The 17,255-nt window shown below is 41.7% G+C and overlaps 1 protein-coding gene across 1 annotated transcript in view; it reads left to right on the top strand.

Annotated features, from left to right (window-relative positions):
- GPC3 (glypican 3) overlaps positions 1-17,255 on the top strand; it is a 401,574-nt gene that overhangs the window by 30,904 nt on the left and 353,415 nt on the right. The window lies entirely within an intron of this gene.

Raw genomic sequence — 17,255 nt, 5'->3', positions numbered from 1 at the left:
CCCCGTGGCATCATTCTCTGGGCGCTGGGCTTTCAGATGCTAAGTCTAATTTATAAATGACCATGCCAGCGTTAATACTTGACAGAGAAACCTCCCAGTGAGAGATTCTGTTTCAGGAAAAACACAGTTTTTAGAGACACTGCGTTTCACTCTTTGGAGAGGCAGGCATTGTCCAAAGTCATTGTCCAAGGACATTCTGTTTACCTGTGTGCGAAGGCTGCAAATCCCTACAGAAAGGGTAAATGATATCTTCTCTCAACAAGCCCTGAAGACCAGTTTAAAAAAACAACAACAACAGCAAAAGAGGTTACTTAAATACCAGTTTTCTCCAGGCGTGGGTTAGATGGTTGTGGAACACGCCTGGACTCCTTCTGACCACGGGGACCATTTCCAGAGAGATCGGGAGCTTGGCTCAAAGGCGCTATGTTTTCTCATCTGTGTGAGTGGACCACCTCTTCTTTCTTTGTGAGTCTCCGTCCTTACTACACCTGTGTGTGACTATAAAAGGACCTGTGGTGGCTTTGCCAGGATGGGTCAGAAATTCCATTTCTCCTCACTGACCAGTAGGACCAACCCAGCAGGATGGAGAGTACCTCCTTCGATTCAAAGACCCAGCTAGGAATGATGATGACGTGCTCTCTGTGTGTTTGTTCCTTTAGTCTTCGCAATAACCCTAGGAAGTAGGTCTTATTATCTGCATCCCCATGTAAGGGATGAAAAGCCAAGGCACAGAATGGTTAAGTAATTTGCCTGAGGCCACACAACTAATTAATGGGGGATAGCAGGATTTGAACCCAGGCGGCCTTGCCCTTAGAGCCTATATTTTTAACTACCTTGGTATGCTGCTTCCTGGGAGGGGAAATTAATTACAGATATTGGGGCTTGCTTCTGTCTTCCCTGAAGCGCAGGACACCAGCTCCCTTTTTCTTGCTCTACAGAGAATTGGAGTTCAGATAGAAAAATAACTCTTCTGATGACCTGACGTTCCAAATTTGTAGATTTATGGCACCTTGTTAAGGATTAACCTCTTTGAATTGTAAGGTAGGTTGATTATAGCTTATTTTGTGTATTGCAAGGAAAATCTTAGAATTAGCTAAGAAAATTATTCCAATTAGCTAATAATAAAGCCTACATTCACGATAGTTCCCTGGGTCAAAGCCTCAGGGGATGTTGGGTTTTGATTATATGAAGTACAGTATAGAAGCGTGAGGTATTTGTTCACTTATGTATGCGGTCAGACTCTTGTGAAGAGTTTGTGGAGACTAACAATTTGGCGATGAAATGAATAATTTAAGCTGGTTTTAAAAATACATGTGCCATTCATGTACTTCTTAGATTGGTTTTGGAGCTGAGCTGCTGACTGAAAGTGGGGTGGTAAGAAGTGATGGGACATGAGAATTTTGTCGAAGCCAAGAGCTGAATCTGACTCTTTGGGGGTGTTCAGGGGCTTTTCAAAATGGAGTGTTTGTGATTGGTTTCATTCGCAGAATAACCAGGCCCACTGGTGTTACCTGACAGCTGTGGGCCTGCTGGAGGCGGGCGGGAGAGCGAGCACGCTGGTAGTCCGCTATGTGGAGTAGTGGTAATGGCTGCCCTCTGAGGGCCTTGGGTGTCAGCCCTTCTGTCTCTGCCCAGTCCTCCATCTTTTTTCCCAGTCTTCCATTTTGCATATTGCGTTTTCTAGGCCTGGAGCAGCAGGAGATGAGGAGAGAAAGGAAGTTCTGACCAGATTTTGATTGGCTTAGCGTGCAGGTTGGACACTAGTCATGCCAGCAGAGGCTGTAAAGGGGGGAGGGTAGCACCTACTACTTGTATCTTTTCTCTCTTTTTCTCACACACACACACAAATATGTATTATTTCTCCAGTTGTGAAGATAGGAGGACAAGTCTGGCAAAGGAACATGGAGACAACTCAGTGATGTCTGAACTCGTGGCCGGGGCCTTCTACCTCATCCCCATATGGACTCAATTCTTTCTCTTGTTTCATTCCCTTATGCTTTCCCTGCTTCCCATTTAGAGCAAATAAACCCCATAAGAAAAAAGAAACCATGGTCCCAGACCTCAAGGCAATTATGCCACGTCTGTAGAAACATCACCCCCAAATTCTTTCTGTAACGAACATTGGGGGGGACAAGACAAAAACCAGGGACCGAGGCAAGCTGATGTATTATTGATTGCTAAGAAAAAGAGAGGAGCCACTTTTGTCCCCCTTATAATTACTTACTATTCTGACGAGCTGAAATTGGGAGGGCACAGTTGTTTCTTCCATAAATTACACTCCCTCCCCAAGATTCCGGTAGACCAAATCCTTGCTCCAATAATTCAGTCCTATGAAATTTGATGCAAGCTATTTTCCCCACCACATGAAGTTGAAGAAAGCTCATCTTGATATTGGCCTAGATCCACAATCTCTTTAGGATTCCCTCACTCGTCCACACTGGGGGTATTTAAGCAGCGAATGCTTTCTGCAAATATGTGCACAGTTCCACGAGCAATCCTTACTGCCTCAATTTGGATTTTATGTCTTCGTTTGCAAGAAGCCTTTGCCCTCATAAATGAGCCTGGGGCCCTTCGCTACAGCGGTTGGAGTGCTCTCTCGCTAATGTTGTTTTGATAATGATTGAAGCATTAAAAAAAAAAGTTGTTCTTTATTTTCAATCTTTGCATTGCCTCGTTTCCTAAATTTAATTTACTCGGATGCGCTTAGTAAAATGGGGCAGCACAATCGTTTTTTGTTTCTGCTTAATTAATTCTTTTTGAAAAACTCCACTAAAAGATTTTTGTCTCTTTTTCTTCTCCCCTACCTCATAATAATTACTATGATAATACTACTAATGGCAATTTATTAAGTGCCTGCTATATGATGCTTACTTTTACATAATTCTCTTGTTGGATTTTCCCAGCAGCTCTCTGAGGTTCCTACTGTAATTATCTCCATTTTACAGATGAGGAAACTCACTGATGCCTTGGCTTCTTCCGGGCCGTCATCTGACATGGTCTTCCTAATTAATGTTTTATCCTCTCTCCGTCACCTCTGCATGTTCAATCCTGGAGCTCTGTTTTCCTTGCAGGATGGCATTCTAACTGTCAAACGTGTCCCATCAGGGAGTATTTGGGAGGCCTAGGAATTTTTTCTGTATTTTGGATGATTCCAGTCTTCCCCAAGGTGCCCCTGACTTTGAGGGAGAACACGCGTCAGCTTTTCTGGAAGTTGCCTAATCCGCAAGAAGCCAGTTCAGCTTCTTCAGAGGGGAGAACTAGAGTGGTTAAGCAGAAGACATCCCTGCGCTCCTGGAATGCTATAGAGCTCCTGCTGAGGTCACTGAGAAATTCTCAGGCCCTCGTTCTGTACCCACTACTGTCCCACATTTATGCGTGGTCTTTTTACAGGCTGGATTTTCTAGTTTTCTGGCAGATGGTAGGTTAAGGAGTTAGGTGGAAGGATTATGGAAGAATGCTGGAGGGAGGTATCTATGAACAGCAAGAAGTTATGAGTGCCAGGAAGGGTGGAAGACATGAAAGTAGACTTGGGGGCTCACTGAGTGGGGCAGTCCAGAGGATATTCAGTAGAGGGGTATAACCTACGTGCCTCGGTAGCCCCTGTATTATAGGAGGGACAATAGCCCATGTCTGTAGTGACGGCTGCAAATCAATAAAGAAAGATCAAGTTACTTGCACCATTTTTCTTTTCCTTCACATTTTCATCTGAAGGAGCTAAAATATATTTGGGGGAGTATGTGTCTGAAAGGCAATGGAAGAAACACTGGGCTTGGAGTCAGAACATCTCAGTTCTAATTCTAGTTCTGTCTTGGTAAGCTTTATGACTATGGGGGCTTACTTAGACTCCATTAGCCTCAGTTTTGTGATCTACAAAATGGGGGCAATAATTACAGTCCTGCTTACCTCCTAGGGGAGAGGTAGTGTATATGAAAGTGTCTTGAAAACTGTAAAGCCCCGTGTCCTAGCGTTATTATCTCTAAAGCTATTATCTCGGAAGCACCGGGGGTGCCAGATAAATGGCGCATCTCCATTACAGACATGAGCCCCAGTAAAGCTGGAGGCCATGATGCAGTTCACCCACTTTTGCCCCCTACGGAGGATATCCCATGCACAGGTGAGAGAACACTTAGGTAAAGTAGCCTTTGAAAAAGGGGTTTGTTTTGTACCTTCGTAGATGTGAAACTGTGCTGTTCAAAATGTCAATACAGCCAGGAGCTAGCCTTTCTTCCCCAGCCTCCGGAAGCTTCTCTTCTGGCCCCTATCTGGTATATTTTTACACACAAAGAAGCAGCTAGAGTGGGAGGGGTTTGTCACGTTCAGGCCATACGTAGTTTTTTCAGGCCATATTTTAATTGCATTGTCTGGCCTGTGGAATCATGGTGGTGCTGGATGGTTTTCTCCTACCTGTTTTCTATGGCAGAGATGACACATTTCCACATGGCAGGGGGCTGTGGTGAGAGGGGGACAATGGTTCTGTGCTGCTGTTTCTTCACTCCCTTGTTTCCCATTTCCATCTGCTCTTGGCAGTTCTTTTACTTTTTTTTTTTCTGTCAGATTCCTGTCTCTCCCACTCCCCCTAAATAAAATTGACCTTGGGTAGAACACCCTTTTCCATCAGCTCAGAGCAATTTCTCCAGTCATTTCTGCTTGAAATAACTGTTCAGGCAAAGCTTTCTTTCCTTCGCAGTTAATATGTGACTAAATAATTGCTCGAATGTTGATAAACATGTTTTTGAGATTCAATCATTTGTTCATTTAGTTTTTATAATGTTGTGGGGGTTTTTAAGTTAGCACTGAGCAATTTTTCTCCATTTCACAATTTTTCCCCTTGACTAGTCGAACACCTCTCCTGCGCATGCTCCAGCTGTGTGCAGGCCGAGCCCCAGCAAGTCCCTGACTCTGACCACTGGCCATTCTGTCACAACCCTTGCTTCCTTGAAAATAATGTAGGGGAGAGAATAATTACGTTGATGTCTAATCAGAACTTAATTCATTTGCCAGAGCAAAATGTAATAACATTAAACTGGATAGAAGAATTTTAGGAATGCAAACCATGACCATGAGTCAGGTTATATAGCCTAAAAAATGTAAATTATTAATCAAACCACTCATCTGTACAGCAAAGCTCTAGTAATCCCATTATAAAAGGGTGAATTTCTCATCAGAGCTCAGAAGATGCTGGCTTTAATTAGTGTACTTTCATGGCGCTGACTCAAAGAGATAGTTTGGTTACAAAGTTTTAAAAAATGCGATTGTTTAATTATTAGTGCTATGGGACAAACAATTGGAAACTGGGTGTTTAAAGTCATTTTCATTTCAAACTTAGAACTTTCGGATTCAAGTGGGTTTCAAAATTCTGTGGCTCTCGCAGAGCCAGAGGCTGGGGGAGTTATAAACCTTTACCGTGCCCTCTTACTGATTTAGAAAAGTCAGTCATTAGGCTGAAAACTCTTTTTAATAAAAAGAGCTTAGAAAAATGACTCAATGTGCGGGTGGAGACTGTTCTGCGGCCAACATGAGGTGAGGAGATTATACAGATTAACTCTTTACCGCAGCCCATGCCCCTTGATTCAACAGGGCTCTGGACACACTCCCCATGGCGGCCATGCTCCTGCCCACCTTCTCACTAGTGGGCCCAACGAAGCAAATTAAAGGACATTGTCCCTGTCCTCTAGAAGCTTCCAGGAAAAATACCACTTTTGCCTCCTGTGATTACTCCCCACCCCTCCGCCCCACTGGGATTTGTTTACTTTCTGAAAACATATGTTCCTCCTCCTCTTTCTGTCTCACTGAGTTGCAGTACCTGATATCGGTGTAATGAAGCATATGTTTGAGAGATTTGAATTCTCCTGTCAGTAGAGTGGAGGTAGAAACGATTTTCCTTTAAGCTGGAAGCAGTAATGTAGAAATTAAAAACACCTTTCCCTCTGTTGACTGTGAGAGGCCTCCAGGGGCTGAGTTGTGCCCCCATACCCCTCCTTTTTCCTCATCCTGGTTTCCAGTCAGGCACCAGGACTTGTTTCTCCCTTCACATTCCCTCGCATCTTCTCCCTCCACCCCATTCCCCTCTGCCCTCTCTGGGTCTCAGCGGTCTCACTGAGTGCACACTGATGCCCGCTGGCCTCGTCTCTGATTTGAGTTCCAGGCTCCATCAGCTCACACCTAGACTACCAGCAAAGGTGGAACGAAGTGCCAGGCCTTTGGACTCTTCCTTTGGTTTCCCGTCCAGCTCCAGAGTGTGATGATTAAGAAGGCAGGCTCTAGGGTCATTTGGGCTGGGTTTGAGTGAGTCTGGGTGGGGATAGGTAGGACAAGTGGGGTGACTGTGGAGAGAAGGAAATTGAGGGCTTGGGCCTAGAATCAAGGCTCCTCTCCCAACATGTGCTGAGTTGGTGGGAATCAAATGGAAAGTCTCCTCTTTGAAAGTGTTCTATTGGCATCATCTCATTGAAACCTCATGGCAGCCATCTGAGGTTGATATTATTATTAGCCTCATTTCACCTGGAGGAAGTGGGGCTTTCGAGAGACAAAGTGACTTGTCTAAGGTCAGCCAACAAATGGCAGAGGTGGCAATTGGGAACCTGAGAAGGCCAGCTCCGGAGCCTGGGCCCTTAACCACCATATATATTATATATTGCCTCTGTGTATTTTGTTTCATGGTCATGGGCAACCTCCCCAATTCTAGCTTGCTTTCGTGCAAGGGAATTCTGTTGTATTTAATTAGAAAACATTTGCTGAGCAAGGACCTAGCATGTCTGGAGGCAGGCGTTGTGGGGCATTCAAAGATAAAAACACTTCCTGCTTACCTTCAACTTCTAGAAACCAAGACTTTTATACGCAAATAACTCAGGTACAAGGCATCCTAAGAGAAATGCTGTGAGAAACATTTAGCACTCCCCAGTTCTCCATGGGGAGTAAGGGTAGATTTAGGTTTTGTGGGGCCCAAAGCTTATACAATCTGGGGGTCCTCTTTAAGAAAAAGGAGACAAAATAAAAGCTACAAAATGCCCCTGGCTCTTCCAGATGGAGGATCACAAGTGTGGGTCCCTGAAGCTTAGGTTTCAATAGCTTCTCACGAAACCCGCCTCTGTATGGGAGTGTGAGGTTGGAGAAGATTAATTCCAACTAGAGGGTAGAGGTTCTTGGAGGAGATTGCCTGTATGAATTCCCCAGCAGACATGGCTCTTGATCAAAGAGAAGGGCAGGTAAGGGAGTTAGGTAAATCAGCATACATCTTTTTCTAAATTAAATTAAAATTTGAACATTAATAATTGCCTACCAGATACCAGTCTTGCTGGCCTCCCTGGCTAACGTCATAGCATCTCAGCCTTACCCTCTCGAAAGAGCAAGATGCCTAGGAGACATGCAGAGAGGGGTGTAGTGTGACAGACATGTGCTTGGGCTTCGGGGGGACTGGAGTCAAAGTCCCAGATCTGCTAAGTTCTCTCTTTGTGACCAAGAGCAAGTCAATTCTCTCCGAGCCATTAATTCAGCAGGGTTAATTCAGAAGAGGGCTGTGAAGAGCTCAACTCTGTATGGGTCTGTAGGAATCAAATGCAGGGCAGCCATTGTTTCTGTTATTCTCGGTTGTATGTTTGTCAGCATCATTGTAGATGAGGTAGAATATCTTTCTTTTCTCTGCGGCATTGACGGTGACATATCTGGCACATATACTTTATTAAAAAATGCTTTTCTGTGCTTTCATGTAATTATGATTCATATAAAAAAGGTTCCAGTGTATTGACTCCTAATCGTATCACTCAGAAAAACCTGCTTGTAACCTTTGTATGTGTTTTCTTCTTTTCTCTCTCTGTGTGTGTATGCATGTACGTGTGTGTGTGTGTGTGCGTGTGTGTACTTAAGACTAGATAGTATGCACTCTCTAAATAGTCCCCTAGTGGTCTGAATGAGTTAACATAACCTCAAGATCTAACTAGCAATGGCAGACTCTGATTCCATCAGGTTGCATTAGGAGAGGAAGGAAAACAAAAATGGTCAAATGAACCAGGATATTTATGATGCTTCCTCTTTTGGTGGAAGTTCTTTAGCATTAGTAGTGGACCTGATTAACTGAAATGTAATCATTGGACTAGAGCAGGTTCCACGGTACTCCCTCTCCTGGGATCCTGTGTTTTTCCTTTCTAACACTTACCAAGTTCATAGTGATCCATGTGTGGATATTTTGTTAACACGAGTCTCCTTTACTGGAGAAAGATCTCTCTGAGGGTAGGGCCTATGTGTAGTCTATCTCACTGCTATAGCCCCAGGTGAGATATTAGAAAATACTCACCCCAGGGGAGTGTGCACGTGCACACGTGCATCTACGTGTATACAGAATTAAAAGAAATAATATCAACAGAAACAGATTTCCAACTCTTCTGCATCCTTTGCAGCAAGTACCACTAGGACCAAATAGGAAAAAAAAAATACAACCTGTTGCCTGCAGCATTTATTTTCAGGTTTTATTTATTTATTTTTATTTTTTTAGAGAGACAGAGAGTAAGCCAGGCATGGTGGGGAGGGGCAGAGGGAGAAGGAGAAAGAATCTCAAGCAGGCTCCATGCCCAGCACGAAGCCTGATGTGTGGTTCGATCTCATGATCCTGAGATCATGACCTAAGCCGAAATCAGAAGTCGGAGCTTAACGGACTGAGCCACCCAGGCACCCCTGTTTTTAGGTTTTAAACTCTACTCAGATAGAAGATCTTAAGAGTGTAGCTAATAGGTTGAAGCTTTCCCGTTTTGAGATGAAATGTCCTATGCTATACCTGAGCTTCAGCCTCTGCTTATGGCCTCACCACTCCCTGGCTTGCTGGCTGTCTTTTCTTCCAGTCTGATCTAGGCTCTTCACAGAGCACTGTGAAGAAGACTCAGTGCCACAGATTTACACTTTGTGACCAAGAATCATGAGACTTGCAACGCCTGTCAGCTTTTCCAAATATGCTCTTATGTGTCATTCCTGATTATAATGGCACTTAAAAGTAATAGAGCAAACTTTTGTTTAGGACATTCTTTTTAAAAAGATAAGTTTTGGGGTGCCTGGGTAGCTCAGCGGGTTAAAGCTTCTGCCTTCGGCTCAGGTCATGATCCCAGGGTCCTGGGATCGAGCCCCGCATCGGGCTCTCTGCTCAGCAGGGGGCCTGCTTCCTCCTCTCTCTCTGCCTGCCTCTCTGCCTACTTGTGATCTCTGTCTGTCAAATTAATAAATAAAATCTTAAAAAAAAATAAGTTTTGACTACACAAATAAGTACCACAGAAGTCTGCCCTCCCCAGTTTGTGGTTTTACTTTCCATGGGGTCAGTTGCCCGAGGTAAACCCTAGTCTAGGATCAGATGATTCTCCTTCTGACAGATTGTCAGAAGGACAGTAGTAGCCTAACACCATAGCACCATGCCTACATCACCCACCTCACTTGATCTCGTCACGTGAGCATCTTATCATCTCACATCGCCACGGGAAGAAGAAGGGTGAGTACAGGACCATCAAATGCTTTGAGAGAGAGCCCACATTCATATAACTTTTATTACAGTTTATAGTTGTTATTCTATTTTATTATTAGTTATTGTTGTTAATCTCTTACTGTGCCTAATTTATAAATGAAACTCTATCATATATATGTACATGTAGGGAAACGTAGAGGGGAAAACATAGTCTATCTAGGGTTCAGCCCTATCCATGTTTCAGGCACCCACAGAGCATCTTGGAATATATTCCCATGGATAAGGAGGGGAACTACTATACGTGTTTATTGGGAAAATGAAAAAACACAAAAAAGTAGAAAATAAAATGACTTACATTTTAGCTCTCAGAGGATAAGTACTATTACCATTTTGGTATATAATCTTGCATACTTTGGTTCAGTGCTATACATATATAGGTGTATGTATATATTTTTCAAAAATGGATTATATAGCTTTCTCATGTGATATAGCCTTCTTTCCATGTCAATAACATTTTTCTATAATACAATGTAGTATTGTACAAACATAGTATTTAGAGACCACATAGTACTTAGCCCCATGGCTGTCTCACATGTTACTAGTCCAACCTTCTTTAACTGCTAGAAATTTAGGGTACTTTCAGTAAACTGTAGTGAGATAAATAATGTTCATATAACTGAATATTTATGCACATCCTTAATTATTTACTCAGGATAATTTCCTGGAACTAGGATTGCTGGTCAGAGGCAATATAGTTTTTAAGGTTTCTCACATTTATTTCCTCTTTTTGCCTGACCATTTGCCATTTTACGGTAATCCTATTTGGGTGAAAAATAGTACTCTTTGGTTACTAGGGAGATTAGATGGTCGTATGTACTTTTTATTTTGTGAGTTTTGTTGTTAATATTCTTTTATCATTAAAAAAATTAGCTATTCATTATTTCTTATTGAGATGCCCCTTTCTTATTGATTTGTAAGAGCTCTTTATATATTCAGGATGTTAACCCATTTTATGTGTTATTAATTGCATTTACTGATTTATTAGATTTTTCATTTTTTATGGGGGTTTAAAAACACCTTCAGTCAATGTATCAATGTCTTCCTTTGGTTTCCAATATATTCTTTGATTATTTATTGATTGGTAATAGCTTTGGCATGAATCAAAGATGCGCTCTATTTCCTGTTCTGACACTAGCTATGTGAAAATTGGTAAGTAATTTAGTGTCTCAGTTTGTTTTTGTATGCGCAAGATAACACCTGACCTGCCAACCTGCCAGAGCTTTTATGGATCAGAAGAGGTAAGGTATATGAAAATGCCTTCAACATTTAAAGGATTATTTTTGTTGTTATTCAGCTATCCCCTGACACTGACTATTAATCTGAATAAGTTCATGTTTACTGTACTGAAAACAGCATTGCCTTTCCTTCCCCTGGATCTGAGACCTTTCTGGCCACTTAGTAGGAAGTAGTCTTGGTCTAGAAGTACACTGGAGTCTGTGCTCTGGTAGTTGGAGAGGTGCTCAGAGGGTGGTGAAATGTTGCCTGCCATCAGTCTCTGCCTGGAGCACGGATTCTGGGCATGCATCCCACCTTCCCAGCTGGGGAAATGGGCTCTGGAACTACTCTTTGATGTAGTATGTGTGTTTACTTCCACATGCCCCCGCCCTTGAAGGATAGCTAACGAAACCCATTCAGTGAGGCCAAAGTGTCTGTTCCTGTCCAATAGAGTAGTAGGTGGGGGAAAACCCAAAAGCCTTCTGTTCACACTCCTATTCCTTGGGGACTAGAAAAACAGTACTCTTTCTAGCAATTAATATTTGAAACAGATACACTGGCCTATCAGATAAATCAGTGGTTTAACACAGTTTTGTGGTACACATTCTGGTAAGAGTTGTTTATTGGGACATCTTTTTTTTTTTAAACCATGAGATGACCATAATTCCTCCTCTCTAAATGCCAGATTAAAAAAATCAGAGAGGCAAGAAAAATAATTAAAATATCTCATGCATCAAAGTAATCATTAATAGAAAAACAAAGTATATTCTTTCTGGCAAGCTCTGCCAGATGGTTGAGATGGCTTATAGTAGGAGAAGATGCTTAAGTGATACATGTATTATTTCAAATATAACCTTGAGGAGTTTTGTTTTTGTTTTGATGGGAGGGGAAGATAGTGTATGCTTTCATAAGTCAAGCCTTCTTGAAGGTCAGAGGCCTCTGGAAAGTTGGTGAAGTTAGATACTTGAACTCATCTGAGTCATTTCCATGCAGGAGAAGCAAGGTTAGCTTACTGAATGTCTACTGTGTGTTAGGTTTGATTAATCTTGATAACAGTAATGATACTGTTAGGTATGACTATTGCAATTTCACAAGAAATGGAAACTGGAGTTAAGAGCTATTAAGCAATCTGCTTTAGGCCACATAATCAGTAAGTGGCAGCATTAAGTTTCTAACTTCAAAGTCATTGAACCACACTGTCTTCCTTGGCCTTGGAAGACAAAAATAAGCCTTAGCAACTCATAAAAATGATCATGATCAGGGCTCCTGGGTGGCTCAGTCGGTTAAGCGTCCGACTCTTGATTTTAGCTTGGGTTGTGATCTCAGGGTTGTGAGATGGAGCCCCACATTGGGCCTGCGTCGAACTCCGTGCTGGGCGTGGAGCCTGCTTGGGATTCTCTCTCTCCCTCTCCCAGGGCCGACCCCCCCCCACCTTAAAAAATGATCATGATCATACTTTGAAAAATAGAAAGTGCTGTTGGAATCTGTACAGTAATGGAGAAATAAACAAAATACCCCAAGAATGGCCCCCCAATTTTATTTGGCAGAAGGCTGCAAATTCCACTGCCGTGAAGCCATTCTCTGTAGGGACATACTAGGGTGGGTTAACTGTACCCTGATGTTCTGTGGCATGTGGCAACCTTTCCTATTGCTTCATACAGAATCACACACACACACCCTTCAGAGTTCATTTTAATACTGTTCAGCCTGACATGGAAAGGGGCTGCTACTCTGACAAACACGATCTGGCCAGATGTTATTATTTTGCACTACATTTAATTTCTTCCTGCCAAAGATTTAGACTTCTTTTCCCTGATAAAGATCAGGGGAAATTGTCTGGTATTTACAAAATCCCATCCAGGCGTATCTGTTACAATGTTCACTTAGCAAAGTTTATTAGATTATTAGGGCTTTAAACCCTTGGGCTCTTTCGTTATTGAAATTAAAAAAAGAAAAACCCAAACATCTTCAACAAATTTAAGTGGCATAATTAGACCCTGGACTTGTGTTACAGGCATTTTGGAATTATGAAAATGATTTAAATAGTATTTGCTTCCTGAGAAACTTGCTGAGTTTGACAGGGATGAAAGGAAAGTGGTTATGCTCCTTTGGTCTCCCGAGTTAATGGGGAAAGTGATATCTGGAACCGAAATAAATTTGCTATAGTAGTATAGCAAAATTATTCCCATAAGTAGTTAGCCATACCACACAGGGCCTCTCTTTCTTGGCCTAGTTAAAATGCGGGCACCACAATATTAGAGGAACATCTGGGTCTGTCACTTCCTTGCTGATGAAATCCATTTAGGGTAACACTGAACCAGACCCCTTAAACGTTAATTCTTGGCGTATACCCATGCTCTACTAGGCATATGAAGATAGTAATAGACATATTCAGTATTTACAAGACATAGTAAGTTCTGGTTTGTATACACTGCCATTTTCCTCAAGGGATTTCACTGTGCTTTGCGTGCAATGATTGTATCTTCATGCATTTTCCAAGTTGGAAGTTGGTGGCCCGATTCTTACTTTTTCTAGTGTAAGAATGGAGGCAGGGGAGGGTTTGGGCCAGGGACCTGAAGGACTCAAGATTCGGAGCCAGTAACTGGTCAGGAACTTGAGCTGTGTGGTGTACGTAGGACATTGAGGCTGACTAGACGGCTTATTTGTTTGGGGGAGTGCGGTGGAGTGGCACTAATTCAAGCACCAAAATTTTGGAATATCAAACTTTGCTTAAGAGAGAGGGACGACTGGGGAGCTTGGCTAGGTCAGCTAAGAGAGCACGCGACTCTTCATCTCGGGTCGTGAATTCAAGCCCCACGTTGGGCAGAGAGCCTACTTTAGAAAAAGAGAGAGCAATGACTGTTTAAGAACACTGAAAGGAAGTGTTCATTATATATGTCAACTTGAGCATTTTCTTCTCTCATATATTTACTTGGCATCAGACTTGGCTTTTAACAAATTACGAAAGCCCAGTTCCTTAGAGACTATGTTAGAAATGTCTCACAACTAAGCCAGACTATAGTTGGCCTTTTTCTTCTTATTTTGAAGCCCTTTATGGGAAAACCATAATAGCACAAACATACATACAGGCTATAAATGCTGAAATGGCAGAAGTGAACTCAAGGCAGGAGGTAAATATTTTGTAAAAATTAATGATCTAGACTGAACTCTCATTAACTCTGGCTCTGTTAATTTGAATATTGTGATAATTTGACTTGGACTGAAGTTTACTTTCATCCCATTTATGAATAAAGAATCTGATAAACAAATTAATAGTGTATAAGATTTGCAGGAAGCCATGTTTAACTTGCTTGAAAGACTTGAACAAACCCATTAATTAGCTAATTATAACGAGCTCTGCTTATTAAAGCAAGCCTAATGGAACCTCTACTTGGAAACACTTTATTAGTGAGTTTGAATTACTCCAGGTATGGAAAAATAACAAAAGGTAGTGTCATGTTTAAGAGAATAGATTCCAGAATAAATTGACTTGAGCTTGAATCTTGTAACCTAGAGGAGGTCCACTTAACCTATCTAAGCTTCAGTTTCCTCATCTCTAAAGCAAGGACAATAGGAGTGCCTGGGTAGTACAGTCCATTAAGACTCTGGCTCTTAATTTTGGCTCTGCTCGTGATCTCATGGTCATGGGATCGAGCCCCGAGTTGGGCTCCACGCTCAGGACAGAGTCTGCTTGAGTTTCTCTCTCCTCCCTCTGCAGTCCCCCACATGTTCTCGCTCTCTCTCTCAGATAAGTAAATCTTAAAAAAAAAAGGGACAATAAATAATAGGACATACCTAACCATTCACAGTTATGAGAAAGAAATGATATGACCCATGTGCAACTTAACTTAGAATGCCTGGTACATAACAAGTGTTCAATAAATGTGAGCCAGTGTTTGTTATTTTTGAAAAGTAGTTGTAAATCACACTTCACTGACTTGTAGTATCTTTTCCTTCATCAATTCAGATTAGTGAGGATGTTCCAGGAAAACATCCTATTTGTTGAATTAGCTGTTCTGGAGTTGGAATGAGAGTTCATCTGGGGAAAGTAACTTAATAAATTGGCCTACGTAATCTATAGGCCACATATACACATGGAAAGGGGATAATTTTCAGGTTCAATGTCCTTTTAGTTTCCCAGGAGGGAAATTCTGTTTGAACGGGTTTTATGTTATAAGCTTAGTTATCATGAGTTCGGGTTGTGAAGTTATTTTGGAGCTTGAAAAATGCAAGATTTTAATATGTCTGAATATTTTACTATAACATTTTGAGTATTATTCCTTTTCTGTTATCCTGATGACATGTCACTACACAAATAATAGGTGTTAATTTTGGAAGAGAAATAAGTATATACTGGTAAATAAAACAGAATATAAACATCACCCTGAATCTTAACATTCAGAGATGACCATAGTCATGTTTCCTTTAGTTATTTTCAGGTGTGCCTTCAAATAAGGCATGGCTTTGTGATCACGAGATGGACTTGAACTTGAAAAATTGCATATAATTTTACATCTGAGAGTCCTCCTCAGATCTGTTTCTGTTGAGACCAATAGTAATACAGCACAGAGAACATGGCTTCAATTATCTTGCTAGGTCCATTCTAATTCAGAATTGACGTTGTGTGTGTGTGCCTGAGAGAGTGAGATGGGGGAGGAGACAGACAGAGACAGAGACAGAGAGACAGAAGCACACAGAGAGAGGACGCCTGCATCTGCTGGGTGGAGGTTTTCCCTGTTGTGTGGTCTGGTGACAAGAACATTGGACTAGGAGTAAGAAGATATGGCTTGTAGCTCTGACTCCAGCATGACTCATTGGACGACCTTACGCAATTAATTTAGTTTTTCTGGGCTTTAGTTTTCTCGTATATAAAATGGGAGGTTAAGCCAGATAATTTTTACAGCTGCTTGCAGCTCAAAGAGTCCGAGTTGTTTTTTTTTGTTTTAAAATCAGACTTGCCTGTCTGCCTGGAAGAACCCAAGGCTCTGTAGATATCTTCCTAAAGAGAGGAGAGTGATGAATCTCAACAGTTTCTTTGGCGCCAGATAGACCAAAGGCTGTAATTTTTAGCCTATCAGGAGTTTGACTTTTGGAAGTGCTAAATCCTCCATTAGGAATAAATGTGGAAGCTCCAGGTTATTTATCGTTATTTACGCTTTCCATTCATAACTGTCAGTGTCAAAGTCTCTGTCGACATAACTGTGTCAACGAGGTTAGCTTTAATCAGTTTAGTGGCGGCTAAGTCACAAATATATCAAATAGCCAATCATGATGCAGGAGTCCTCTACAGCCTGACTGAATTATTTATTTTGTTATGATGAAAATGTCTGGGCTTTATTGGGTTTTCTTTGAAGAACTTGATTTGGCTTGAAGTCTGGAAGATAAAAGATCTGTGATTGTCTCTCAGATTTTTATTCTGCCTTCCTTCAAGGCTTTTCATTTTTCACAAGCTGTTGTTAGCACTTTTAAGTCAAGGTGAGAGAGCTGTGATATTTTTTATCCTAGGGGTTTAAGCATGTGTGAAAAACTTTTACCTTTGATTTCTTGTCCCATTTCTGTCATTTGGAAGCTACGTGACCTTGAACTAACCACTTAACCTGTCTGAGCCTCACTTGCTTCATCTGTAGAATGGGGATAATCCTTAGTCTTGCCTGTATCTCAGATTGTTATGGAACCCAATCAGATGATGATTTAGTCATCACACAGAGGTAAGGGTTTTTATTATTATCATTGAGTGTAGTGCTGTTACTTAGGCCCTTAGTGGGTAGGTCTGACTTGATAGGACAGATAGGATCCTGAAAAATTACATGGAAGTCAATTTTAGGAATCAAAACTCTCCTCCACCTTACATTATACCCTGATATATTACCCAGAAAATTTTGTCCTCCAGAGGTTATTCAAAAATTAAAGGGTTCGGGGCGCCTGGCTGGCTCAGTTGGTAGAGCATTCGACTTTCGGTTTTGGGGTCATGGATTCGAGCCCCACATTGGGTTTCGAGATTACTTAAAAATAAAATCTTTTTTAAAAAAAAAATTAAAGGATTTCACAAACTTCAGATCATTTTCAACTGAAAAAGAGCTCATATTCAAGTAAAACATGAGCACCACAAATCATGTCAAATGCAATGCTAATAATATAACTCCAGAGACTTTGAAAAGGGAAAGAATTCATCTCGCTTTAAAGATGCTCAGGACCTATCTGGGGATGGGACGGCATCGGGGAGTGGGCTGCTGGCATTGGGGAGGTCAGCAAGAGGAGAGGACAGGAAGAAGAACACGTAAAATCTAGCTCTCCCGAGCAGTCCTCTCTGTGTCAGTCCACGTAGCTCTGACCAACCCCCACTGCACACTTCTTACTCGTTTTCCACACGTCTTTAGTACAGACGGCGAAACTGTAGACGTGTGCCTTTGTCCTTAAAATAAGTTGTATGCTCTCTCTGAGAATCACTTTTGTTTCCTTTTTCCTTTTTTTCCTACCAAGCCATTCAGAGGCCCTGCTTAGCAGCATAGCAGGAAAGAAAAGAGATAAATACCTAGGGTCA

This window comes from Martes martes (assembly GCF_963455335.1).
Source record: "Martes martes genome assembly, chromosome: X".
Classification (NCBI taxonomy): domain Eukaryota; kingdom Metazoa; phylum Chordata; class Mammalia; order Carnivora; family Mustelidae; genus Martes; species Martes martes.
The sequence above is the reverse complement of the archived record's forward strand: the minus strand, read 5'-3'. Positions and strand labels throughout refer to the sequence as shown.